Source organism: Peromyscus maniculatus, chromosome 1 (genome assembly GCF_049852395.1).
Source record: "Peromyscus maniculatus bairdii isolate BWxNUB_F1_BW_parent chromosome 1, HU_Pman_BW_mat_3.1, whole genome shotgun sequence".
NCBI lineage: Eukaryota > Metazoa > Chordata > Mammalia > Rodentia > Cricetidae > Peromyscus > Peromyscus maniculatus.
In genome coordinates this window covers 19,026,417-19,054,302 of record NC_134852.1, presented here as the reverse complement: position 1 = coordinate 19,054,302, position 27,886 = coordinate 19,026,417, and the positions used below count along the sequence as shown (strand labels likewise).

The window sequence follows — 27,886 nt, the reverse complement described above, 5'->3', positions numbered from 1 at the left end:
GATGAAAAGCTGACAGGTCTGCTCAAGTCCAGACAGAGACACATATTTCCTTTGTGCCCTCTCCCTTGCCCTAAACATGGGACTTGTGTGGCTCTCCTTGTGACACCCGAGTACTCTAAGGACTCACAGAAAAGTTTTTCACAACTCTTTATAATGGCTTCTGTGGATTTGCTGTCTTAATCTGGACTTTTTTCATTTACAGGTAAGTGGTGCAAGGCTGTTGAAAAGGTATTCTTAATTCCCCATATACATGCTGTTATTGATCTAGAGTTGAAAATCACAAGTCCTGTGAGAGAAAAGACCAGGGAATTATAAACCTGTAAGTGAGGGATCAGTCTCCTCTCAACAAAGCAGACTCAATCGCCTAGTACAACACCCACTACAACAATTTCTGTGTTTCACAGAACACACTGTAAGTACATTTTCTCTTTATAGCAAGTAGCAGGTGACTAGAGAATCTATGAATAGAGGGAATAAGGGAAAATTACTATTGCTAAATATTGAAGTAAGATGATGAAAAGGATTTCACATGAAATGGAAGCTATTTCCTGCTGGCAAAGGATGGATAGTCTCCTGTCTTTCCCTTTATGTGCCTTCAACAAGCTCCAAAGGGTACATTCCTATCTTGTGATACATTGACACCACTCATTTCTGTGTGTAATATGAATATACATGCAAATGAAAACATCCAGATAGACAGACAGATAGAGATAGATAGATAATAAATAGGTAGGTAGACAGATAGACAGACAGACAGATGATAGATAGGTAGGTAGACAGATACACATAGAGAGATAGATACATAGAGATAGGTAGATAGATGATAGAGAATGTAATACATGTGTATGGCTGCCAGAGGAGTGATTGGATAACCTTCCATTTTCCTCTCTGCCTTTTTTATTTAAACAAGATCTCTGGCTGAATCTGGAACTTGTGTGTTTTTTTCTAAGCTGATGGCCAACAACCCTCAGCAATATCTTGTAGGCTGTGTGATCTTATCTCAGGTCCTAACGCTTGCAACAAATGCTCTTACCTGTTACCCCATCTATTCAGCCCATTTTAAGGGTTGAATTTTGCTCTTGTTCTCCTCTCCTTTCAGAGAAATTTTCCTTTTAAGATTTATTTCTATTATTTTATATTACAGGTATTTGTGTTTCTATCTGTTTGTGGGCATGTGCATATGTGTGTTCAGGAGCCAATAGAGCCCAGGAGGTATCAGATTGTTCCTGGAGCTGGATTTACAGGCAGTGGTGAGGCACTCTGTGTGGGTGTTGCAAAAAGAACCCAGGTTCTTTGAAAGAATAGCAAGTGCTCTTAACTACTAACCCATCTCCCTAGCCCCCAAAGTTACCAATCTTAAAATCACAGGTGTGTAAGCCATTAATGACTTTCTAAAATCTTTAAGTAACTAAAAGATTATTTACTTTCTTAAAGAAATAGGTACTTTAAACCACAGCTTTTGTGTGACTGAATGGACAGTGTGCATATTGAGCAACATTGCACACACAGTGTGATTGACTCTTCCTTCTCTTTGCAGACTCAATTAGAATTCCTGTGTTTCAACAGAGAATTATTCCAGTTAGTTTTGCAAACGTTTGGGACAATAGATACCCTTCTGCATCAGCTTAAGGGATGTACAGAAAACACAGTTACTATTATCCTCAGCATCTCATGGTTAGAACTGTGAAGATGTTCTTGATTGAAAACCCAAGAGGGAAAGCTAACTGTTGACTAGTGTGTTTTTGACTGTCCCTGATGCAGTCGGAAACTCAGGAGACATTTAGGACATGAACCCAGGGTTCAAGTTAAAAGGCGATGGAGAGTCCTGTCACTTCCAGAATCACACAAAGAGCATCATGGGCTGGACAGGGCCAGACTCAAGCAAAGAACACTGCAAGGGGAGCAGGGCAGGGGGCATTCTGGGAACTATTGCTTCTGAGTGCTTCCCTCTGTATGTGAATTCTCTATGAATGCAGACACAGCTTCTCCAAGTCCCTTGATTCCCAGGCTGAAAGGTACTTTTCTGGCTTTTTCAAATGAATTTATGGAGAATTCTCCTTTGAATTACAATAGAGAGATGACTAGCAGTCATTTTCTTTTTGGACCTTTTATTGCTTTTCTTCCATATTGCTGAAGAAAATTCATATTGAGCTATCTATCTACAGACAAAGTCTTTCCTTTCTAGATGTTCCATTATCTCTTTACATCTTCCAATTCCTATTATTTTGGATGAATTGCTTATTATTCATTATAGACTGATGAAATGACTGAACCCAAATATGGCATGTATCACAAAATCTGACTCACTGGAGCTGTCTTGTTTGAATACAGTATTACCTTGCCTGATTTTCCAACATTGTTTAATAGCCAGACTGTTTTTACCTTGTGAACCAATGTATTTTGTCTTATTCCCTGTCTAATTTCATGCTACTGTGTTGTGCAAGCATTGATAGTTTTGAACCCTAACATTTGTAGTACAATTTCTGACTCTTTCTGTTTAACTGATTGTTAGATCTGTCTTGATAACATTTAATGTTATTTCTTCACATTGCTGAGGCACTGAAATTCTAATATATGCAACACCATCATGCTAATAACTCTGCCTATGGGGGGATGGTTAATGTTTTCTACTTGAGTGTTCTCAAATTACTTATAAACTTCATAATCTTAGTGTGCTGAAAATCAGAGACCCATGGGAAGAAAACCTTTTTTCTTTCTTTTAAATTAGGGAAATATGGCTGGGTGGTGGTGGCACACGCCTTTAATCCCAGCACTCAGGAGGCAGAGCCTGGTGGATCTTTGTGAGTTCATGGCCAGCCTGGTCTACAGAGCGAGATCCAGGAAAGGCGCAAAGCTACACAAAGAAAACCTGTCTCAAAAAAAAATTAGGGAAATATGAACATAAAGGATTGTATTTTAAAAAAATATAACAATGCTAGTAATAATTTTCATCAGATTCAAATTTTCAGAATTTCTTACCGTTTTTTTTTTCTGGTTTCTCTCAGCCTGTGTGTTGACGTGTATTTACCCTTTTCATTCCTCTTCTCACCTGTTTCTGTGTCTCTGGGAATAGTGGTAAATTTCCACGTTTGTGTATTAGAGATGCATTACAGAAAGCAATTAAGTCTAATGTTGACATTAATACACTCAATTCTTTCAGAATGTTAGAAGTATATATTGGATATTAATTTAGAAAAAAAGAGCATTAGTGGAACTGTGAAGACTATAAAGCATTAGCGGAATTATGAAAACTATGACTCCAATTTCCATCTCTTTTTTACTCCCACATTTGATAACCCACAATGTGTTTGATCATGACATAGTATCCTATTTATTGGGTAACTTGAGCTAAGACAGACAATTGGCCTGATGAGACAATGAGACAATTTGAGCTCCTAAAAATTAACACACATTTACATGTCTTCTTACTGGTTGTACTGATGTGATTAAATTTATTTATCTCAGGTGAAAAGAACATGGTTCCTGAGAACTTGCCAATGGGGATTCTTTTCTTTTCTCTAACAGCTGTGGGAATTCTTGGCAATTGGTCAGTTCTTCTTCCTTATGTAATGTCTGTATTCACTGGAAAAACTCTGATGCCCAAAGACCAGATTTTAAGGCACCTGACTTTAGCCAATTCCTTGGTTATTATCTCAAGAGTAATTCCTCACATAATGGTACAGCTGGGCTTGCGATATCTCCTGGGTGACGTTTTATGTAAGCTCACTCTCTACAGTAATCGAGTGTCCCGGGCCATTTCCCTGCACTGCACCTGCCTCTTGAGTTGCTTCCAAGCAATCACAATCAGCCCCAGCAACTCTAGGTGAATGAAGTTTAAACATACACTCTCCAAGTACATGGTTCGGTCCTGCTCACTCAGCTTGCTTGTGCATCTGCTTCTAAACACCAAAACAGCTATAGATGTGATTGGACCTGATACTAGCAAGAACTTCACCAAGAAAATCAAGTTGGGATACTGCTCAACATTTGTTTTTGACAAAACTGTAACTTTACTAAACCTGTCATTGCTTTGTTTCACTGATGGTCTCTGTTTGGGTCTCATGATCTGGACCAGTGAATACATGGTAAGCATCCTCTGTAGGCACAAGAGTCAGTTACAGCACATCCACAGTGCACAACACACCCCCAGAGTCTCCCCTGAAGACAGAGCCACAAAAACCATCTTGACTCTTGTCTGTACGTTTGTCCTCTCCTACTCAATGTCCTTCATATTAGTTATCTATACTGTAGCATTTGACAATACAAGGCTTTGGATGATCAACATATTTACATTCCTAGACACATGCTTCCCCACATTTTGCCCCTTCATTCTCATCCATAATTACAAATCATATCCCAAGAATCATTTTCTCTGCTGTAGGAAAAGGTAATTTAACATGGTGATTTGTGTGTTATGATAAAATTAAATATTCTTTCATCTATTATTGAACATTAGATTCACACATGACCAGGTGTTGTTTAGCAAGTTGGTTACAATTCTGCGTAAACAGTTCCATGACATGAAGGTATCTCTTTGCTTTTATTCTAAAAGTTAAGAAATTGGGGATCATCATGTACTAGGTGGAGCTCCGGGAGTCCAATTGATGAGAGAGAGAAGGAGTAATATGAACAAGAGATATTGAGATAATGATTGGAAAAAGCACAGAAACAAATAGTCAAACCAGCGGAAACACATGAACTGTGAACCAATAGCTGAGGAGCCCCCATGGAACTGGACTAGACCCTCTGGATAAATGAGACAGTTGTTTAGCTTGAACTGTTTAGGAGGCCCCCAGGAAGTGGGACTGGGACCTGTTCTTGGTTCATGAGTCAGCTTTTTGGAACCTAGGACCTATGCTGAGACACTTTGATCAGCCTTGGTGCAGGGAGGAGGGGATTGGACCTGCCTCAACTGAATGTACCAGGCTGGACTGACTCCCCAGGGGAGATTTTGCTTTGGAGGAGGTGGGAATAGGGAGTAGATTGTGGGGGAAGGCTGGAGGGTGGGAGGAGGGAGGACAGGGGACTCTGTGGCTGATATGTAAAATGACTAGAAAATCGCTTATATAACATTTAAAAAAAAAGAAAAAAAAGAATATCATATGCTTAGAGATATCTAATTGGCTGTTGAGGTATGTGTTTCTCTTCAAGCACAGCCTGGACTCTGGTCCCACTGCTGCAACTGAATTATAGAAAAAAAAGAGCAAAGAAAAATCCAGAATCTTTGGCATGTGAGAATAACATGTTTATGTGATCAATTCTATTTTATTCATTCACGTTTTGGCTTCACTGATGTTCTGTATTTTATCTAATGATGTGGATTTGTGGCTCCACTTCCAGGTTCCTCTATGGGAAGAAATGACAAATGCTGTGTATTTGCTGTGCCCATTGTTTCTTCAGACTTCCCTGGAAAGACAGAGACATCCCTAGTCTTCCCAATTCTGCTGTGAACCATTATCATCTCCTATTCAGCTGCTTGCCCCCTGACATTCGGTATAACAGTCTGTGACAATCCAAGGCTGTGGAGGTTAACATCTACATTTCTACAAGCATTCTCCATATGTTGTCCTATTTTATTCATCAGTGTTCCAAACTTAGTCTCCACACTCTCTTTTCCCTGCCATGGAAAAGATAATATTCTTCTAATCTCTCAATGTGTCACAAGTTGTTGATTTCTGTTCATGAATATATCCATATGTTCTTTATTATTTGTGCAAGGCTAACATTAGGTAACATGATGGTTAATATTGATAGTCCACTTGATAGGATCTGGAATCACCAAGGAAACAAAATCTGAATACATCTTTGAGGGAGTTTAAAGCTGGGATAATGGAGGTAGAGGACACAGTCTAATTCGGCACAGCCATCAATTCTCTGGTTAGATTCCTGGACTGAATAAACTGGGGAAAGCAAGTTGAGAACTGGCATGCATCTCGCTTTGCTATCTGTCTACAGATGCCATGTGATCACCTGCCTCAACCTCTTGATACCATGATCCCTTCCCATAATGGACTGTGTCCTCAAACTGCAAGCTGAAATAAACCATTTCCACTTTAAGTTGTTTTTGTCATTTTTTTTGGTCAAAACATTGAGAAAATTAACTAAATAACTCAATAGCATCCTAAATTGTCCTGATATGAGTCATTGTGGTGGCTACAGCCTATTTAAATGGAGTTAAATTCTGAGGTTTTTTTTGTCTTTTTACATTGCTGTAAAATGGACAACTCAATGCCTGCTGGCAGAAGATGGCAAATACTGCAACTTTTGGGTGGCTGTCAACTCAAGTTGATCCTCCAGGATTTACAACATTATATAGAATGGGGTCTATATCTTTCCAACTTATGTGATTAATACATGCTTAGAATTTCAGCTTTGTATATACAAGAGAAAAAAAGTACATACCCTAGAGAAGACAACACTATTTTTTACTCTTCCTATGAAATAAAAGAAATAAGAATGTAAACAAGGACAGAGTTTATTTCCATCAATGGTAATAAATAAATACATACATAATTTTATTCATTATAAAACTGAAAGGTTTCCTATCGTGATTTTTAAGATTTATGTATTTCTAATCTAATATTACCTAATTCTGTTAAAGCACTTTTTCCTTCATCCACTTCTTTTTACTAATTTATATTTCAAGGGTGGGGAATTGAAGCCTGTGTTTTTGTCTGAATAGTTGGGCTATATGAAAAATGGGATAGGTTATAGAGATATAGAGTTCCATGATTTCCAAGATAGTAGACATCTACATAAGGTGAATATCATTTAAAGATAATGTGTTGAAAACATGAGAACTGTCTGTTATAGTGTTTTAGTACAATAATTCTACCACTCTGTAGGCTGAGACAGGAGGATGGCTATGAATCTGAGGTGAGCTCAAACAAGATAGAAAGTCTGAGGCTAGCCCACCCTACCTTATGAGACCCAAGCAATTCAAAACAAAACATTAAAAAAACACTATCACCACTACCAGAACCACCACCAAAAACATTTGAAGACTGAGAACTAAAAGTTGTCTTCGTTTAAAAAAAATAGAACTTAGTATGGCCATTGCTTTTGTTTACCCTCCAGAAAGTCACAGAGAAAGTAGTCTGGTACAGACCTGGAAACTTCATCCCTACTGGCTAACTTCCACAGTGCTGGGGATTTCTATTACATTGCTGGAGTTGAAAAGTTATTATCAATCATACCACTGTGCACTGTGACAATAAATGACTTTGAAAGACATGCTCACTGGTGTAATAGTGACACAAACATCAGTCCTCCTCCACAAGCTGAAGTCCATGCCTGGCACCATTATTGGACCAAGAATCCATGACTAGACAGGTCATAGGCTCTAGGAGAGAACCCATTGCTTCTAATCTTCTAAATGAATATAGTATTAGACTGGCTCATAATGACTTGTCATACCCATAGATTACTACATCTCTCAATCCTCATCAGGTAAGTTCTTATTTGCAGTAGATAATGATTAACTTAGAAATGCATAACTGTCTAGGGGCAGAGAATAAGAGACTATATGACAATGTTTATCCCTAAACAGGATGTCTCTGTCACATCTCCTCCTCAAATTACTCAAGAATCATTGCAGAAAAGAACATGGAAAGACTGTAAGAGCTGGAGGTGGTTGATGATTATACAGAAACAATGTCTTCTGTGCACAGCAGGGCACTGCACATGTGAATTCACAGTGGTTGTGACAGCATGCACAAGACCTGTACAAGTCCAAGCCATACCAAATCCCATCATACAAAATGGAATTGGCACTAAATTCTTCCCTAGCTGGGGGCTAATGGCAATTGTCAGCTGTTGAGATAAGAAAAGATACTGTTTTCTCTTACAGCATAGCTCCTGGCTATCAGACTATACTCCAGTGGAAGATCATGCATGCAAGAATATTTGGGCAGCACCCATTGGTCTTGCTTGATAGGTCTGTTTTTAAAACACAGAAAGTTAGTGGGTAGGGGAGGGAGAGTGGCTCTGTAAAGAGTTGGGGGAGGGGTGAATATGATTAAAACAGCTTATACCAAACTCTCAGAGAACTATTACAAACTAAAAAAATATAGAGATCAATATGATTAAACCATGACTTTTTTTTTTGAGATGGTCTGAGAAAAGATAAACATTTAATTTTATTGTGTTTCTTATTTTCACTGAAAATTTTATCTTAGACTCGTGGAGTGATTTTTTCCCCCTCCTTTTTTTAAACTAAGAGTTTTTCTACTCATTTTACATATCAACTACAGATTCAAATGTCCTCCCTCCTCCCATCCCCCAAACTTTTCCCCCAACACACCCTCCCATCCCCACCTCATTCGAGGCAAGGTCTCCTATCGGGAGTGAGAAGAGCCTGGTACATTCAGTTGAGTCAGGTCCAAGCCCCTCATCCTTGCCCCAAGGCTGCACAATGTATCTCACCATAGGCACTATGTTCCAAAAACCTGGCTCATGCACTAGGGACAGGTCCTGGTCCCACTACCTGGGGGCCCCGTAAACAGGTGAATCTAAACAATTGTATCATTTATCCAGAGGGCCTAGTCCAGTATCATGGGGGCTCCTTAGCTATTGGTCCACAGATCATGTGTTCCCACTAGTTTGGCTAGTTGTCGTTGTACTTTTTCCAGTCATGGTCTCCATATCTCTTGCTCATAGAATCGCTCCTCTCCACCATCGACTGTACTCCTGGAGCTACATCTGGGACCTGGCCATGGATCTCTGCATCTGCTTCCATCGGTCACTGGTTGAGGGTTTTTTTAATGACAGTTAGGGTGTCCCGACATCCGATCACCAGAGTAGGTCAGCTCAGGCACCCGCTCAACCATTGCCAGTACTCTATAGTGGAGTCATCTTTGTGGATCTCTGGGGACCTCTCTAGCACTCTGCTTCTTCCTATTCCCATGGTGTCTTCATTTATCATGGTATCTCTTTCATTGTTCTCCTACTCTGTTCCTGATCCAGCTATGACCTCCTGCTCCCCTAAGATTTCTTTTCCCAACTCTTGACCTCCATTACCCCTCCTCACTCCCAGTGTGCTCATGTAGATCTCATCCATTTGTCCATTGCTGGGTGATCCTTGTGTCTTTCCTAAGGTCCTCCTTACTAGCTAGCCTCCCTGGAGTTTTGAGTTGTAGTTGGTTATCCTTTGCTTTACATCTAGTATTCACTTATGAGAGAGTATTTACCATGATTGTCTTTCTGAGTCTGGGTTACCTCACTCAGGATAGTGGAGTGATTTCAATTTATTTTTCATATACAATATACATACATACCACTTGTGTGTGGAAATTAATGTTGCCTTTACTTCTCCACATAATCTCAGCCAATAATAAAAAGATTTCTGTCTAGTTCTGAAGTATATGTATGTATATACTCATTCGTTTTATTCCTAAAGGCATGGTCATGGTCCGGGATTTCAATAGCTTCTACATGACAGTCTCATATCAGGTCAGCATTATAAGCTTATTTATAAGCTTATTTATAAGCTTATTTATAAGCTTATTTATAAGCTCAAACCATGACAGCTTACCAGAAGTATTGATCCACCATGTTTCTAACTTTCCAGCTACAGATAGAACACAAATTAAACACCATGCCCCTCAATTCTATGACATTACTCTGATGCCCTCTTTTGTCCTCCCCAAAAAACTGTATGCCTGTGTATACATGTATGGACACACACCCACACAAAATATATTCTTTTATTTTTTTGTTCTTTGCTTTTCAAGACTGTTTGTATAGCTCTGGTTGTCCTGAAACTCACCCTGTAGACAAGGTTGGCCTCAAACTCAGAGATCTGCCTGCCTCTGCCTCTTAAGTGCTGGTATTAAAGGTCTGTGCTACGATACCCAGCTAAAAATAAATCTTAAAAAAGAGCATCTCTTGGGGCTGGAGAGATGACTCAGAGGTTAAGAGCATCGACTGCTCTTCCAGAGGATTCTGAGTTCAATTCCCAGCAACCACATGGTGACTCACAACCATCTGTAATGAGATCTGGTGCCCTCTTCTGTATACATAATAAATAAATAAATCTTTAAAAAAATCACAAATCTAAAATAAAAGAGAATCTCTTTACTCTCATCTATTTAGTCAAACTTTTAATTTGTAGAATGCTGTAAAACAATCTGTAATCATTTCCCCATGTACTCAGATAACCGTCATTCTGGTTTCCGTGTCTATGAATCTGACTACTGTGGTATGTCATGTAGGTAAAACTGTACAATATTTCAACTGTTTTATTGTGCTTAACAGTTTCCTCATATTAATTCATATTTTTAGTTTTGTTATAACATCCCTCTTTTGTGAAGAGAAATAATAACCATCTATCTATCTGTCTATCATCTATCTATCTATCTATCTATCTATCTATCTATCTATCTATCTATCTATCTATCTATCTCTATTTTTCAGGAATTGGTTTCTCTGTGTAGCCATGGCTGTCCCGGAACTCACTCTGTAGACCAGGCTGGCCTCACACTCACAGAGCTCTGCCTACCTCTGCCTACAATGTGTTGGCTTAGCCATAGTCTGGCTTATGTTGTATATTTAAACTATATTGTGTTTGTCTATACATTGCATTACAGTTTCTTTGTAATTTTGATACTGCAAATGATGCTGAAGTTTCAAAATAATCTATAATAATCCCCTGGACTTTTGTTGTGTGCCTTCTCTTTCAGCCATTATTACTTTAAGATTTGCATTCTTATCATTATTTATTATTTGAGTGTGTGTGTGTCTGTGTGTGTGTGTGTGTGTGTGTCTGTGTGTGTGTGTGTGAGAGAGAGAGAGAGAGAGAGAGAGAAAGAGAGAGAGAGAGAAGGGGTTCGTGTGTGTGTGTGTGTGTGTGTGTGTGTGTGTGTTTGTATGTATGCATGCAGGTTCTTTGAAGGTCAGAAGAGGGTATTGGGCCACCTGGAAGTGGAGTTACAAGTATTTGTTAACCCCAACATGGGTTCTAGGAAACAAACTCTGAAAGAGCATATGGCTCTTGACTGCTGAGCCATGCCTTCAGCCCAATCTCTAATTTTTGTTAATTTGTTTTATTTTTCTCTTTTTTTTGCTTAGTTTTCCTAAGGAGCTGTGACTTGTTTTTTTTTATCATTTCAAAGAACAATTTCTTTGATTCATTGATTATTTCTTTTGTTCCTATAGTCTCTTTGACCTTAATTTCAATTCTGATTATTTTTTTTATTTCAGTTGGCTTTGGCTCTATCCAGTTGAAGTTATCTTAAACTATGATGGTTTTTATTTCTTTAAAGTTTAAAAATTTTTAATTTTATTTTGTCTATAGGTGTTTTGTCTGCATGTACATGTGTATACTGCATGTATGCAATGCCTGTCGTGTCCAAAAGAAGACACTGGATCCCTATGAACTGGAATTACAGGTGGATGTGAGCTGCTGTATGGGAGCTGTTAATGGAACCCAAGTCCTCTGTAAAAGCTATAAGTTATCTTAATCACTGAACCTTCTCTCTAACCCCTATAACATGATGTAAACTCCACAAATGATAAAAACAACAGAAAGATAGTACATCAACACAGCTTGTTACATGTAATAAAATTAATGGAAATTTTTCCTTAAAAAGTCATGAAAATATTGCTCTCTCTAGACTGTTTACCTCCTCTCTCTTTAGCTCAGGAAAAAAAGCAGAAAAATAGATAAATATTTGATAGATGACTTAATAAAGATAACTGGTTTGATGACCAAAAATATAAGGTATTTATCTAACTTAATAGTGTATCTTTTTGAGAAATGGCCCTACTATACATCCATGCCTGTCTTTAAAGTCACAGAGATCCACCTGCCTCTGCCTCCTAAGTATTAGGATTGAAAGTATACACAATCTTGCCCATCACAACTTCATAATTTTGAGGAAAATATATATTAAAAAGGAATAAGTCAACATTATATGCAATTGACAGTAGTTAAAGTTATATTATTGTGAAGGGTCAACAAGAAAAAATTAATGAATATCCATAAATATTGCTGTTGGGAGTATTAATTGTGATCACATGACCTTGACAATGACACACACAACGCTCAGGGATTGTGGTGTATATGTGTGTTTACATTGCAGGGGATTGAATCTAGGACTTTATATATGCTAGCTCAACATTGTCACTTGAGTTGGATCTATGGCAAAAATTCCATTTTTAAGTTTGTATTTTCAAAATGCCATCAGGTTTATACCTAAGCACTTTACAAGAGTGTTTAGAATTATAAAATAATTGTACACAGGTAGTCCAACACCAACTGTCCATATAAATAGTCTTATATTATGCAATGGATGGAATTTATTTACATCATAAAACTGAACAAACTTCAACTTTAAAAAATTCATGGATGGATAGTTTTTAATGTAACTTGTAAGAAGAGAAACTCCAAATATCATTGATTTGTCCTTCATGAAAGCCCCTTAATGCTGGTGTTCTTCAAATTTATGGATTCTCACAGACAGTATGGTGTTGGAGAAGGACTTCAGGTTGACCCGAAGTCAGCGAAGCCACATGATAGGCCTCTGATTTTTAAAATTGACTTCTGTGCCTTCTGCCCTATCCCTTCAACATCTGTGCACTCCAAGGGGGCAAAGCAAATTTTCCTCTGAATTCTTCATAATCGATTCTTTGGATTTACTTATGTAATTGTTACCTCTTTTCACTGTTACATTAACATGGGAAATTGTTTAAATGTCACCCTCAATCCCTCATGTAGACGATGTCACATATCTAGAGTTGGATTGGATTGGATGTCCCAGATCTAGATCTCCATGTGGCCAGGGACCTAGGGAAGAATAAACTTATAAATCAAGGACTAGACTATCATCCCAATTACAGGGCAGAATCAGATTCTTGTTGAGTTGCCTAGCATCCTGCTATCACAGAGTACAAACATAAGAAGGTTTTCCTTCTATATTAAGACTCAGGCAATCAGAAATTAGAACTTTAGATAGACCTTGGGAAGGGGACTCTGTTCTTAGTTTTGAATGCCAGATCTTTAAGGGGCTTTCACATGAAATGGGAAGTATTTCCAGTGGGGGATGGACTGGTTCTACTTCACTGAATACCAACAATTTCACTTTTTATCACAGGCTGTCAGAGATGATTCTTGATATCACTCTTTATCAACATGACTCCTCCTTTGATTTCTCCTGTCCTTCTCATCTTCTGATCCCATATCTGTTGATGGAAAGAAAATAGTCTTGAAATCATATGCACAAAGTAGTTATTGGCATATGCATTTATCAAATTTTCAGTTATCTTCCATAAAACCTGTCAAAGTGTTCCATTTTCAGCTTTCTTCCAAAATATTTTTGTTAATTATTGGAGAATATCATACTCCAAACTCCTTCCAGATGCACTCCTCTCTCTCTCTCTCTCTCTCTCTCTCTCTCTCTCTCTCTCTCTCTCTCTCTCTCTGTCCATCTGCCCATCCATCCATCCATCCATCCATCCATCCATCTATCTATCATCTATCATTTATCTATCTCCCTCTGTTCCTCTCTACTTCTGTCCTTCTCTCCCCATGAATTCCAATTTGTGCAGCCTCATGTATGTGAGGTTATCACCTAGAGTGTAGTTGACCTACTAGGGGTCATAGCCTTAAAGAAAATTTGATTCTCCCTCTCCCAGAGCTATCCTTGCCAATATCTACTCAGGGAAGGGTGGGAGTTCATGCTCACCTTCCTCCTCCATGCTGAGATTTTGTTTGGATTGAGTTGGCTTCAATCTTGTGTATGCTGTCTCACCTTCTGTAAATTCATATGTGCACCTGGCCTGCAGTGTCCAGAAAGTACTGTTTTCTTTTCAGAAAGTACTGTAGTCATCCACCTCTGGGCTCTTACAATATTTCTCTGCCCTCTTCTCTGAGGATCCCTGAGCTAGGTTTCAAGGTAAAAAATCTGGCACATGGGAGGTTAGAATGGGGAAATGGGAAGATATGATCATATTTCACTGTGTACATGGATGAAAAACCTCAAAAAAACAACAAAAAAGTTAAATAGGAAATATTCATGCTTAGGAACATGAATTATACCCAACACTGCTATTTTCTTTTTCGTTTGTGAAATAGTTTCACTGCATAGTACATGCTAGCCTCAAACTCTTTATCCTCCAGTTTCAGCCTTCAGAGTGTTAGGATTACAGGTTAGTGCCATACTGAAAAGGTTTTGTTTCCCTGTGGTCTCAGGATGAAAGTCTATGTAAAAATATTTGTAATAAAGATTGCCTTCAGTTACTTACATGAAAAAAATACCTTTAGGAGTCACAAATTTTCTTTCATTTCAGAGTGAGGAAGGAGTTACTATAATTCTTAGATATTCACAGTTGATCAAAATCATAAAAGTAATCTTTGCTTGGAGTCTAAATGGGGAAAGCTGATCACTGACTTATTAGAGGTGCTTGTATTTTCTGAATCTAAGGGAGAGTTTTGGGACATGAAGCTAAGATGTGAGAAGGAATAGTAAAAAGTTTCTTTGTCATATACATCAAGACCCTAAAGACCTCCACCATTCTGTGCTCCAGTGAATTATGCCAGGGGTTCCTGAAGACAAGTCATCCAGGAGGAGACAAATTAAGCTCAAAGCCTGGAATTGAATGAGGAGCATTACACATGGAGCAGGGCATTCCTGGAACTGCTGTATCTGAAGACATCTCCCTTTCTCTGTGAATTTATGCTGTTCAAAAACAATGTTCCTGCAACTCTCATTTATATAAAACCTCAAGTGTTTGTTTTTAGCTTCATTAGAACTCTTCTGAGATTGGTCTCCTCAATGTCCATCTAATTTCAATCATGCATCATTTCAATAAAAGCACCGTTCTTTTATTTCTGGTGAGGAGTTAAATCAAGTTTTCTCCTATAGTGCCGAAGACTTTGAATATAGTCCTGGATGCCTAAGAATACAGATTTTCATGACTATATATTTTCCTTATGCAGTCTAGTCCCCATCCTTCAGATTAATTGCATTATATGCCCTTTAGATTAAGAAAATTATTGGGAGTTCGAGGCCAGCCTGGTCTACAAAGCGAGTTCCAGGAAAGGTGCAAAGCTACACAGAGAAACCCTCCTTCAAAAAACCAAAAAAAAAAAAGAAAGAAAAAAGAAAAGGAAATGATTGGTATATTTATTTTACCATTAACTACTACTCAGTTGTGACTTTTGTGTCTAAAACCACATTCAGAATTGTGTCATATCCTGACATTTTTTAATCTATGATATAAAATGGTTCACATTTTCCCTTGTTCCCGTGGATTTTCTTACTTTGTGTTGTGCTGTGCTAAACATTCCTTCTTAACAATATATGTTTGTTCACTGCTTTTTCGATTCTTGATCACACTCAGTTATGGAACATTTATTTAATGAGTGTGTTGCTATGCACTAAACTTCCACCACTAGAAATGCTGAAGAATGAGACACCATTCTTGAGTGGCTTCCTAGACACAGATCTATTCCATGTGTCTTTATCACAGCCATGTTACATTTAGGTAGTGATCCTTCATACCAGATTCTCCATCTTTCTCTCTCTGGTCTCCTTCTTTATCTTCCTCTCACCTTATCTACACTTTTTCCTTCTTTTTTCTTTGTGTAGATAGTTACTCAAGCATGAAGTTTTTTGAGCATTCATAGTCTTTTGAAACCCATCTTTTAATACAATTAGTAACAGTATTTTTATTCTTTGTCTGCTTTTCTGCCCATATGGGCCTGTGTACAGAGGCCAGAGAGATGTCAGATCCACTGGAACTGGAGTTATTGGATGTTGTAAGCCACCTACCATGGGTACTGGGCACTGAACTCAGATCCTTTTGAAAAGTACCAAGTGCTTATAACCACTGAGCCATCACTAACATTCTTTATCTGATGGTCTGTCTTAATATTTTAAAATATCTTGACACATTGTTGAGACAGTGATTTGCAATTCAGGCAACTATCCCAAGGCTCATGACATTATTTGGAATATGGTCATCATTTCTCTGGGTAATTTCGGCATTCTTAGAAACTTAGTATTATAGCTTTCAAATGTAAATCTATTTTCTTCCTTAAATCAAAAAGACAAAGACTTATATATAGTTTGAATAATTTTAGGAATCAATGATAATGAATATTTAAAATAAGTTTCAAAATATAAACATATCCTATTGTGTTTTTTAATTCATGAAACATTAATTTAGGCCATCTCAAGTTTCCTGACATATATTTAAATTGATATATTGACATCACTGTTCAGTGTTTTATTCCTATTAATGTCTATGAGAAAAATTAATTTTCACATTAATTCTTATTGTGCACTGTTTAATTGATCATAATAGAAAAAATGTTAAGCTAGACTTTAAACTGAGTATTTAGAAGTATTTTTCTTGGGGCTAGAGAGGTGGTTTAGCAGGTAAGAGCACTTGCTGATCTTCCAGTGGAACCAAGTTTAGTTCCCAGCACCCACATCAGATGGTTCATGCCTGCCTGTAACTCCAGCTTCAGGAGATCTGAGATTCTTTCTGTGGTCTGCAAACACATGGCATACTTACACAGAAACACGGGCACACACAGTCATGCATGTGGCAGGGTACTGTGCTGTTGTTCCCTTTGGGGGAGAGGGACAAGTAGGCACAGAGTCAAGGACACAGACTCTAGGAGAATGTTGAAACAACAAACTCAGTTTATTCAGGAAGAAGCAAGTCTTATATAAACCCTGCACCCCACCGTGGGGGAAGGTCTGATGAATATGCATCTGCTGTTGGGACATGGCTGTCTCTCTTTTGTCCAGGTCATCTCCAGATCATGTCTCAGCTGCTGTTGCTAAGGCCCTTAGGCCAACTCAAGTTGGCTCTCAGAAAGTATGTTTTTTACTGGTTTGGGCAGGCTGGCCCTCAAGCCTGTTATGGATGAGTCATCCCACACGTGCACACATAAATTAAAGTATATCGTTAAAACATAAATATTGTCTTCATTTTTAATTTCCTGCCATATTGACTTCATGATTATTTTTGAACATTTATGATGTTGATGAATAGTATAGTTTTGTTTCTGACTTTAACATAGATGAGAAGCAGCTGGGTGGTGGTGGCACACGCATTTAATCCCAGCACTCAGGAGGCAAAGGCAGGTGGATCTTTGTGAGTTCAAGGCCAGCCTGGTCTACAGAGTGAGATCTAGGAAAGCCTTAAAGCTACATAGAGAAACGCTGTCTCAAAAAAACGGAAAAAAAAATATGAGAAGCTTGATTCAAAGTCATCCTCTGGAACAATCTTTGCATCCTATCAGAATATATTTTACAAAGACATTATTAAACAAATTCTATAGTTTGCTTATACTATATCTAAGATATTTATATCTCTATACAAAATAGCCCCAACAATGAACAGTGTATGAACAGTGTATAATATATATGACAAATATGTTAAGATTAATGAGTAGAACTTTAAAAATTGAGAACACTGAAATCATCATTAAACTTCATTAATTGTATATAGCAAGTACCACCAAGATTGATACAAAATATTCATTCATAAAATCAGCCAACTTTTGGACAGTATTTATCTTTGTAAAAGGTATATAAAGTCAATGAAGATGTGGCTATTTGAATTAAACTAATTAAATTTTATAGAATTATGAGTTTGTGTGGGGGGATATATGCAAGTGAATACAGTTCCCGTAGAGGCCAGAGGGGCATTAGATCTCCTGGAGTTGGTGTTACAGGTGGTAGTGAGTTTATTAATTTGGGTGTAGAAACCCAACTCAGGTTCTCTGAAAGAGCAGCAAGTGCTCTTAATCATTGAGCCAGTTCATGTATCATGGACAGATTTTATTCCCACAGGGGCCCCACAAACAGACAAAGCTATGCAACTTTTTGCAGCCCGTTGTCTATGGTAGGACACCTTGCACAGCCTTGATGCAGAGGGGGAGGGGCTTGGACCAGCCTCAGCTGAATGTGCCAGATTTTGCTGACTCCCCATGGGAGGCCATACCCTTTTGGCTCTTAGAAGTACTAAGAGAAATCAAACATATCTATATGAAGAATTGTACTTAAACCCCTGCAGTAGTTACACTGTCAATCAATGAAAACTGAAGACTCAAAATATTCATGACCAGGTGGATGACTAAAAATATGGTAGACTACACTTCTCAGCATTAAGAACTAAGTGTGTATATAAGCATAACTGATAAATTTCATGATAAAATTCTGAGTGCACTCAGAAGAAAATTACAAAGCATTTCATGATTTCAAGCATACAAAATTTTATGGATTAAGAGTCAAATGCAGTAGAAAAAAAGCAGTCGTTTTCTGGTGGACACAAAAGAAATATTAATGCACAAGGTACATGTATGAGTAATGGTCAGGTCTAATACTGATGATGTTGAGGGTAGTTTTATGGGAATGTAAACTTATTAAAATATAATTTAAATGTGTGTCATTTATTGCATGTCTTTGATGCTTTATTAAATGCAGTGCCCTTAGATCCCTAGCTAGTCCTGTTTGCCCCATGTGTCACACAGAGCTTACTACACATTTCCTACTAGAAACCGTATCATACCATGTAACCACATTTGAATTATCAAATCCAGAGATCTATGTAGCAATATATCTCATCTCGTAACTCCTTTCCCATTTTCAGAATAATAACAATGGTGCCTTGAGTGGTAGAAGAAAGCAAAATACTCTCATGAAAAATCCAAGCCAAGATTCAATGCAGCATTTACCAAACTTCCTCCTTTAGAGCATGTTCACATCCAAATTGTGCTTTATGCAATAAGATACAGTAATAAGACAAGAGAAACTACTGACCAGAAGAAACAGCAAAAAGAGAATAAAATTCTCAGATGTGTTGGAACTGGAGGACCAAGTGACAATTTCTGTGAAATGCAGATAAAGCTCCCAGATATTGCATTAGACTAGAAAATGAGAACTAAATCAGAAAAGATTTTTTTTTTTTGGTTTTTTGAGACAGGGTTTCTCTGTGTAGCTTTGCGCCTTTCCTGGAGCTCACTTGGTAGCCCAGGCTGGCCTCGAACTCACAGAGATCCGCCTGGCTCTGCCTCCCGAGTGCTGGGATTAAAGGCGTGCGCCACCACCGCCCGGCCATCAGAAAAGATTTTAAGTGCTTAGTTTCCTACAAACATAAATAAGGGAAAATATCCTATTTTGTTAAATGGGCAAATGGAAGTGAAATTAAAGGTGAGATATCTGAATAAAAACTTAAAGTGTAGATTCAGACACTCTAAGAACACTCGAGGAGGTACTCATGGTTTCAGGGTGTCATTGTTATGTTGAAATAATATATCAATGCCTGTTATTAATGGCACAAAAGTCAGGACTGAAGGTCTCCCTACCAAGTCCATGTGTTAACATGTAACAACCAACAACATAGAGAAGATGGAACTTTTATTCCCCACTGCGAAGGACTTGGGTTATTGGGGTGTGCACTCCCTGGGGACCAGAAGACAGTAGATTAGACCCATGTCTTCTTTGCAGAAAAATTTCTCCTAGGAAAAGTTATTTTAGATTCATTATGTTAGTAATGTAACTTCTCTGGAAAAGCAGGAGGCCAGAGTTTTATTGTTTGAAGAAACGAATATATGTAAAGAATTGAATTACACACAACCAAAACATTTTGGGGAATCTTTAGAAAGCAGATGTTGGAACATATAAAATGTAGCATCTAGCGTCATGGAGATGGGCATATGAGGAAAATGAACCAAGCGGACCACAAGGCTGTAGTGTCAGGTTTTATCTAATTTTGTTTTAATCATGTATTAATACTACATACTATGGTGTTGCATCATGATTCTTTCATACATGTGTGTTATGTGCTTGTGTTATATTTACCCTTTGTTGTCTCATCTACTTCTTTCTTTTCTCCTCTCTGGTTCTTATTCTCTTCTCAGTAGTCCATATTTTACTCTGATTCCTTTTAGTTCTTGGACTTCACATGAAAGAAAGTGTACTATTTGGCTTTGTGAAGCTAACTACTATTTTCTTTCTTTTTTGTGAGTTTTTGTGGGGGCAGGGTTTCTCTATGTAACAGTCCTGTCTGTCCTGGATCTCACTCTGTGGACCATGCTAGCCTCAAACTCAGAGATCTGCCTGCCTCAGCTTCCCCAAGTCCTGGGATTAAAGGCCTGTGACACTACCACCCAACCCTGACTAATTTTTTAAGGTGAATTCTATCCATTTTCCTATAGCATTTTCAGGCCATCTGCAGAGCTGGCTCAGTGGGTAAAACCATGTAGTGATCTAGAGGAAATGAGTTCCAGTGTTTCAGAACTGGATGTTACTCCTTTTCCAGAGGATCCAACAATCTCTTCTTGCCTCTGTGGGCAGTAGTCAGTGAAGGAGGAGCACATACATACTCTGAGGCGTGCGCACACACACACACACACACACACACTCACACACACATATGTGAAATAAAAATTTTAAAATCTGATCAACACATCTTGGGGCTGGAGAGTTGCTTGGTGGTTAAGAGTATCCAGGAGCTTTAAATGGTGGTTCAAAACCAAATGTAGCTCCAGTGCTAAGGACCTCTGCAGGTACTTTATACATGTGATGCATGGACATATATGCAGTAAAAATACACATACAAGTAAAATAAGAACACCTCTCCCTGAAAAATGAGCAGGAAATCTTTTCTGAATATTCCAATGATGTTTGCTCTTTTACATGCATTTTCTCATGTTCACATATAGTATCCATATTATAACATAATCACTGTATAATATGCTGCTGGTTCTACATTGCTGAATAGTAAATTATGTAAGAAAATATTATAATGAAATATCTAGATATCACATTACATGGCACAAGTGTCAGTTACAGGATACTTGATACTTTGCAACTGCATTCTTAGCATTTTGCATCTGATAAAAGAATATGCCAATATATAAGTAAAGACAGATGAGCAGGGCTCATGCCAAACTTGGAAGAAGCTATCTCTTACCACATCAGGGTAAAATATGCTGGAATTATATTTAATATTGGTGATGACAACAATGGGGTAAAATATGAAAAAGCATATTTTGAGAAATAGAAATACACTTACTCCCCTTAGCGTTGGACTTTTTTGAGTAGGTCATAAAGATGACAGAAAAGAAGAGAATGAGTAAGAAATGACAAATATGCACACCAGGAGGATGGCTCTGTCCTCAAATGAGACTTTTATTAAGTGCTGAGCACTGTGAATATGCTTTACTTGTCTCTTACCTATGTAGAGGATAATCGCTATGCAGACCCTTGAGCAGATTGTGTGACCCAGACAGAGGCCATCAGGGAAGTACAGTAAGAACATATATAATACAGTTGCCACATTTCCTGAAGCAAACTATGAGCAGCACTCATGAATCACCCCATTAGTCACATTTTTATTGTAAACAGGACCTGACTTTTGCAGGATTCACAATGTTTTAAAGCATGTGCACAAGCCAACTGAGTGAGCACAAGAGAACGATGTACTTGGTGGCTTTGTGTTTAAGTTTTGTCCACCTGGAGTTGCTGGGACTGATTGTAATTGCTTGGAAGCAACTCAGTAGGCACATGGCCTACACACCACCCCCTTCATTGTAGTGTTACTGCACCTGTAGCTGAAAAAGTAATTGTTTGCTTCTGTCCTAGGGAAACTCCCAGAGGAACCTCATGCAGGCCCCCACAACACTTCACCTTCCACATGTTGAGCCATAACTCTTGTTACTATTTTTTTCTTTAATATTTATTTATTTATTTATTTATTTATTTATTTATTTATTTATTTATTTATTTAATATCTGGGCCATATGTCCTCAGTTAGGGTTGGAGTTTAACAAAACCGTCCCCCATGCTAGAAAGGTGACTCCCTTAATTCTATGCCTTTTTTAATTAAGGAATTTTTCATTTATTTTACATACCAACCGCAGATTCCCCTCTTTTCCTTCCTCCCACCCTTCCAGCCTTCACCAACCCACCCTCCACTGCCTCCTCCAACAAGGTAAGGCCTCCTATGGGGAGTCAGCAGAGCCTGTTACATTAACTACAGGCGGGTCCATATACTCCCTGGTGTGTGAGGTCATCCACTGGAACTTGGTTTGTAGGGGATATACCCTAAGGAAAACTGACTCTCCCTGTCTAGAAGCAATGAACTGTCCAAGCCCCTCCCCCATCTTCAAAGCTGTGTAAGGTGTCCCACCATAGGTAGTGGTCTCCAATAAGCCAGCTCATGCACCAGGGATGAATCCTGATCGTACTGCCGGGGGCCCCTTAAGCAGATCAAGCTACACAACTGTCTGGCTTATGCAGAGGGCCAAGTCCAGAAGGACAAACATGGTGTGTACTCACTCATAAGTGAATACTAGATATAAAGCAAATGATTGCCAGATTGTGTCTCTCTTATGCAGGCAACCACAGCTGTTGAGAGTTCTTGAGTTCAGTGGTCCTGTAATAGCCAGCAGGTATTGCTTTTCTGGGATCCTCCATGGCATCAGGCTCTTAAGATCTTCCCATGTCCTTTTCCATGATGTTACCTGAACCCTCCAGTGAAGGGTATCATACAGATATTTTATTTGTGACTTGGCATATTAGAACCATTTTTCTCTGCATTTAGGTCAGTATGATAACCACCTTCACAGAACAGAGAAACTTGTCTGATGAGTTTTTAGTGTTGCACTAATCTATGGCTACAGGCATAAGAATATAGAGGGTAATTTGACTCTAATTCCTTTTAGCAAAATAGTGGCATTCTTTTTATCCATAGGGTTATGAGGTCCCCTGCATTGGATTCCAGGCCCAATTTGCATTGCCAGGCTTCCCCCAGAACAACGGTTCTCAACCTGTGATGAGCACAAAAAAACACATTTTAAGATGGTCTTAGAAATCCCCAACCATAAATTTATTTTTGTTGCTGCTTCATAACTATAATTTTCGACAGAGTGGTATCTCAGTTCCTAATACATTGGAATATGTGTTTTTTGATGGTCACGAACCACAGTTTGAGAAGCTCTGCTGTAGAGCAAGCCCTAAGTCCAATGAGAAAGCACCTGGTTACTCTAATAATAATTGTGCCACCAATGTATCCATGGAGTACCTTACTTTGCTGATCATTGTTTTAGTTTACAGTCTTCACAGCTGGATAAGACTATTGGTGACTTTCTTCCTCCAACAGCCCGAATGCATCTCAGGTACTAAGAAATGTACCCAGCAAGGATGAAACATCTTGGTCAATTTGAACTTGATTTCTCATGTTCACATCCAAAGTGTGTGGTATCTTCAGGAAAAAGTTCTTGCTATAAAGTTTTTGGTGGTAACCAAGAGCAACGTGTTGTTTGGGGTTCTCCAGGACACTCCTCCCCCCAAAAAAAACTCACAGAGAGGCATCTCAGACTGGTGTTTTAGTGGTCAACCTGTGGCTTCTGAAATGAGCATAATACTCTATATAGGATAACCACAATGAAACATTCAGAGGACTTACTAGACAATTCTACCTGAAATACACATTACCTCATAAAAACCCAGTTGTATTATGAAACCTGGATTACTTATATCTATGTTACAATATTATCTAATCTCTTATCACCTTTAACATTTTATCATAATGGTTCCATTTGTGGCAGAAAAAAACAAATTACTTTCATGAGAAACCTAAGTTAAGATTAACTGCAACAGCTAGCAACCTTCCTTCTTTAGAGCATATTCACATACAAATTGTATTTTATAGAAATAAGATACAGTAATAAGATAATACAAACTACTGCCCAGAGGAAACACAAAATGAGGATGAAATTCCCAGATATATTAGAGCTGGAGGACCAAGTGATGATTTCTGTAATATGCAGAGGAAGTTCACAGATAATGCATTAGACAAAAGCCAAATAATTAAATCAGAGAAGATTTAAAAATGGTCAATTTCCTACAAACACAAATAAGGAAAATTGTCCTGTTTTGTGAAATTTGCAAGTGTAAATAAAACTGAAGATGAGATATCTGAATGAAATAAACTTAAAAGTGTAGAAACAGACTGTCTAAACAGAATCAAGGCGGGTAATCATGGCTTTGTGTGTCACTGTTATTTAGAAATAATATGTCAATGCCTGTCAATAATGGTGCTAAAGTCAGGATTAAAGGGCCCCCACAAATTCCATGTGTTAACATGTAGCCCTCCACACAAACCACGGAGAAAATGGAGCTTTTATTCCGAGGTAGAAAGGACTTGAATTTGGGGGGCGTACATTCTCTAGGGAACAGAAGACTCCAGACTAGACCCATTTCTCTGAAGAAAAAGCGACATTTTCTCCTAGGAAAAGTTATTCTAGATTAGTTATGTTAGTAATGTATCTCCTCATGAGAAAGCAGAAGTCCAGAGGTATACTTTTTGAAGAAATAAATATATGTGAAGAATAAAATTATACACAACTTTAACATGTGATGAATCTTCTAGAGAGTGAATGTTACAGAACCTGACATGTAGCAGCTGGATTCATGGAGAATGGATGTGAGTAAAATGAACCAAATAGTCCACAGGGCTATGGTGGTAGGTTTTGATAACTTCTTTATTTTAACCACATATTAATAGTACACAGTAGAGTATTGCATTGTGATACTTTCATACATGCATATTTTGTGCTTGTATCATATTTATCCTTCATTGTCTCATCTATTTCCCCCTTTTCTTCTCTCTTGTTCTTCTCCTCTTCTCAGTAGTTCATATTTTATTCTGATTCCTTTTTGTTCCTTGGTTTCACATGAAAGAAAATGTAGTATTTGCCATATTGGGTATTTTATCAAGGTTCATTCTGTTTCCATCCATTTTCTGCAGTATTTTTAGACCAGTGATGACACGTGAGGGATTGTAATGTCGGCATATGAGAAGCAATAAACCATAGTCTGACACTGGACAGCTGGCTCGGTGGGTAAAGCTCTTACTGAACTTCCAGAGGAACTGAGTTCAGTTCCCAGCAGTCACCTTGAGTCTCTCACAACTGCCTGTAACTCCAGTAGCAGAGCATTCAAATCACCTCTACAGACAGCAGGCATGACATGCATGTGGCACACATACATACACAGAGGTACACACACCTACACAAAATAAGAACATTTAAGATATAAACAAACATATTGGGGCTGCAGAAATGGCTTGGTGGTTAAGAGCACCACTTGCTCCTCCAGCGGATTCAGGCTTTATTTATAGCACTCAATGATGGCTCAAAACCATGTGTAACTCCAGTCCTAAGGGGTCCAATGTCCTTCTGACCTCTCCAGGTACTTGATGCATGTGGTGTACAGACATCCATGCAGGAAAAATACCCATACAGATAAAATAGAAATATGACCCTCTAACCTCTGCACACACTCACACACACCTGAGCAGAAGTCTTTCTTAAGTGTGAAGGTAATTTCTGGTCTCTTAGATTTATTTATAACCTCATGTCCATGTATACTTTGACTATTGTCACATAATAATTTGTAAAATATGATGATTCTACATATTTGAAAATTCTCATTATTGTATAGTATATTACATAAGAAAAATGTTATAATAAGATGTGTAATGATAACACCATATGGCACAGGGTCAGTTTTAGGGTGCTCAATATTTCCTTTCTTTTTTAAAAAATTCATACTTATTCTTCTATTATAGAGTACATCCCAGTAACATCAACTGAATACAGCACAATAAGACACAATAAGTCCAAGCACAAGCCCTCACATCAAGGATGGGCAAGGATTGAAAACGGGCCCAAGAGTAGGCAAAAGAGTCAGAGCTATCAACGTCCCACTGTCAGAAGACGCTCAAAACCCCAAGCTGACAACCATACGATATATGTAGAGGACCTAACCCAGACCCATGCAGGCTCTGCAATTGCAGCTTCAGTGTCTGTGAGCTACCATGAGCTTTGCTTAGTTGATTTCTCAGGCCATGCACTCCCAGTGTCTTTGACCCCTCTGTTTTCCACAATTCCTTTTTGTCCCTCTCCTCAGATCTTGGGGAACTCCTAGCTTAGTTAAAGATGGATAGTTCAGCCTTCATATTCTCCATTAGTAAGAGTCCTCATTAGGGTTACCTTTGTGTATTGCAGGAAGTTTCCACTGCACTAGGTATCCACATTGCTCACCAAATGCTAATTTCAGTCATTTCTCCTCATATTCTTTCCCTCCATCTCTCCACCTACACCTGCCACCACCAATTCCCATCCCTACCCACCCTCATGCCACCTGAAAAATCTATTTTATTTCCCATTCCAAGGAGATCCATGCATCTCCACTTGAGCCCTCTTTGTTCCTTAGCATTTCTGGGTCTATGGATTGTATCATGGTTATCCTTTACTTTACAGTTATTATCCACTTTTCAATGAACACATACCATGTTTGACTCTCTGCCTATGGGTTACTGGAGTTGGTGTTTTCTTTGAGCTGCCAACCAGCTTCCCAACAAAGACACAAAGACTTATTAATTATGAACGTTCTGTCTTAGCTTAGGCTTATCTCACTAACTCTTTTAAATTAATTTAAGCTGTATCTATTCTTTAAATTTTGCTTTGGGCTTTTTACCTTTCTTTCATTCTGTATGTCCTATTTTCCTCTTACCTCTATGTCTGGCTGGCTCGATTTCGGCATCTCTGTCATCTCTTTTTTTCTTTTCTTTTTCTCACACTCTGGAACCTAAATTCCTTTTTCTACTTATGCTCCCTGCTCAGAAATTCTGCCTATACCTCCTCCCAACTCTTGGATATTCAGTTTGTTATTAGACAAATCAGGTCGCTTAGGCAGGCAAGTTAAACAGCAACATATCTTTACATAATTAAGAAAATGCAATACATCTTTACATAGTTAAACAAATATTCTGCAACATAAAAAATGCAACACATCTTTGCATGGTTAAATAAATATTCTTCAACTGGTTTTGTCACTCAAGATGATTATTTAAGTTCTATCCATTTGCTTGCAAATTTCATGACACCATTTTTTAAACCACTGATACCACTCCATTAAAATGTATTGCATTTTCTTTATCCTTTCTACAGTTGGGGGTCATCTAGGTCATTTCTAGTTTCTGGTTATTATGAATAAAGTTACTATGAAAATACTTGATCAAATGTCTTTTTGGTAGAATGGAGCATGGTTTGGTTATATGCCCAAGAGTGGTACTGCTGCATCTTGAGGTGGATCCATTATAAGTTATTTGAGGAATTGCAACACTGATTTCCATAGTGACTCTAGAAGTTTGCACCCCCATCAGCAATGGAGGAGTGTTCCCCTTGCTCCACATCCTTACAAGCATGAGATGTCACTTGTGTTTTTGATTTTAGCCATTCTGACAGGTATAAGATGGAATCTCAAAGTAGTTTTGACTTCCATTTCAAATATGGCTAAGGATGTTGAACATTTCTTTAAGTGTTTCTTAGCCATTTCAAACTCCTCTATTGAGAATTCTCTGTTTAGATCTGTACCTTATTTTTAAATTAGATTATTTGGTTTATTCATGTATAGTTTCTTGAGTTACTTATATATTTTGAATATTAGCCCTTTATCAGATGTAGAATGGTGAAAAATCTTTTCCCATTCTGCGGGCTGTCATTTTGTCCTATTGTGGCATCCTTTGTCTTAAAAAAGTTTTCACATCCAAGAGGTCCCATTTATTAATTGTTGATCTTACTGCTTGCACTCTCCCTGTTCTGTTCAGGATGTTGTCCCTGTGTCAATGAGTTTAATGCTATTCCTCATTTTCAGTGTTCACTGTATCTGATTTTATGTTGAAGTCTTTCATACACATGGCCTTGAGTTTTATTGCTAGTTGTTGTGGCACACACCAGTAGGATTTGCTGAAGGAGATGGATACAGGAGTATGCTCAATATTTTCAAACTAGAGTCTTAGCAATCTACAAAAGATAAAATAATATGCCAATACATAAGCAATGGCAGATGAGCAGGGC

The 27,886-nt window shown here is 38.2% G+C and overlaps 2 pseudogenes; one reads left to right on the top strand and one right to left on the bottom strand.

Annotated features, from left to right (window-relative positions):
* Positions 1-3,440: 3,440 nt before the first annotated feature.
* LOC107399932 (vomeronasal type-1 receptor 4-like) lies at positions 3,441-4,418 on the top strand (annotated as a pseudogene).
* A 16,366-nt stretch (positions 4,419-20,784) lies between these two features.
* LOC102906385 (vomeronasal type-1 receptor 4-like) lies at positions 20,785-21,526 on the bottom strand (annotated as a pseudogene).
* Positions 21,527-27,886: the final 6,360 nt, after the last annotated feature.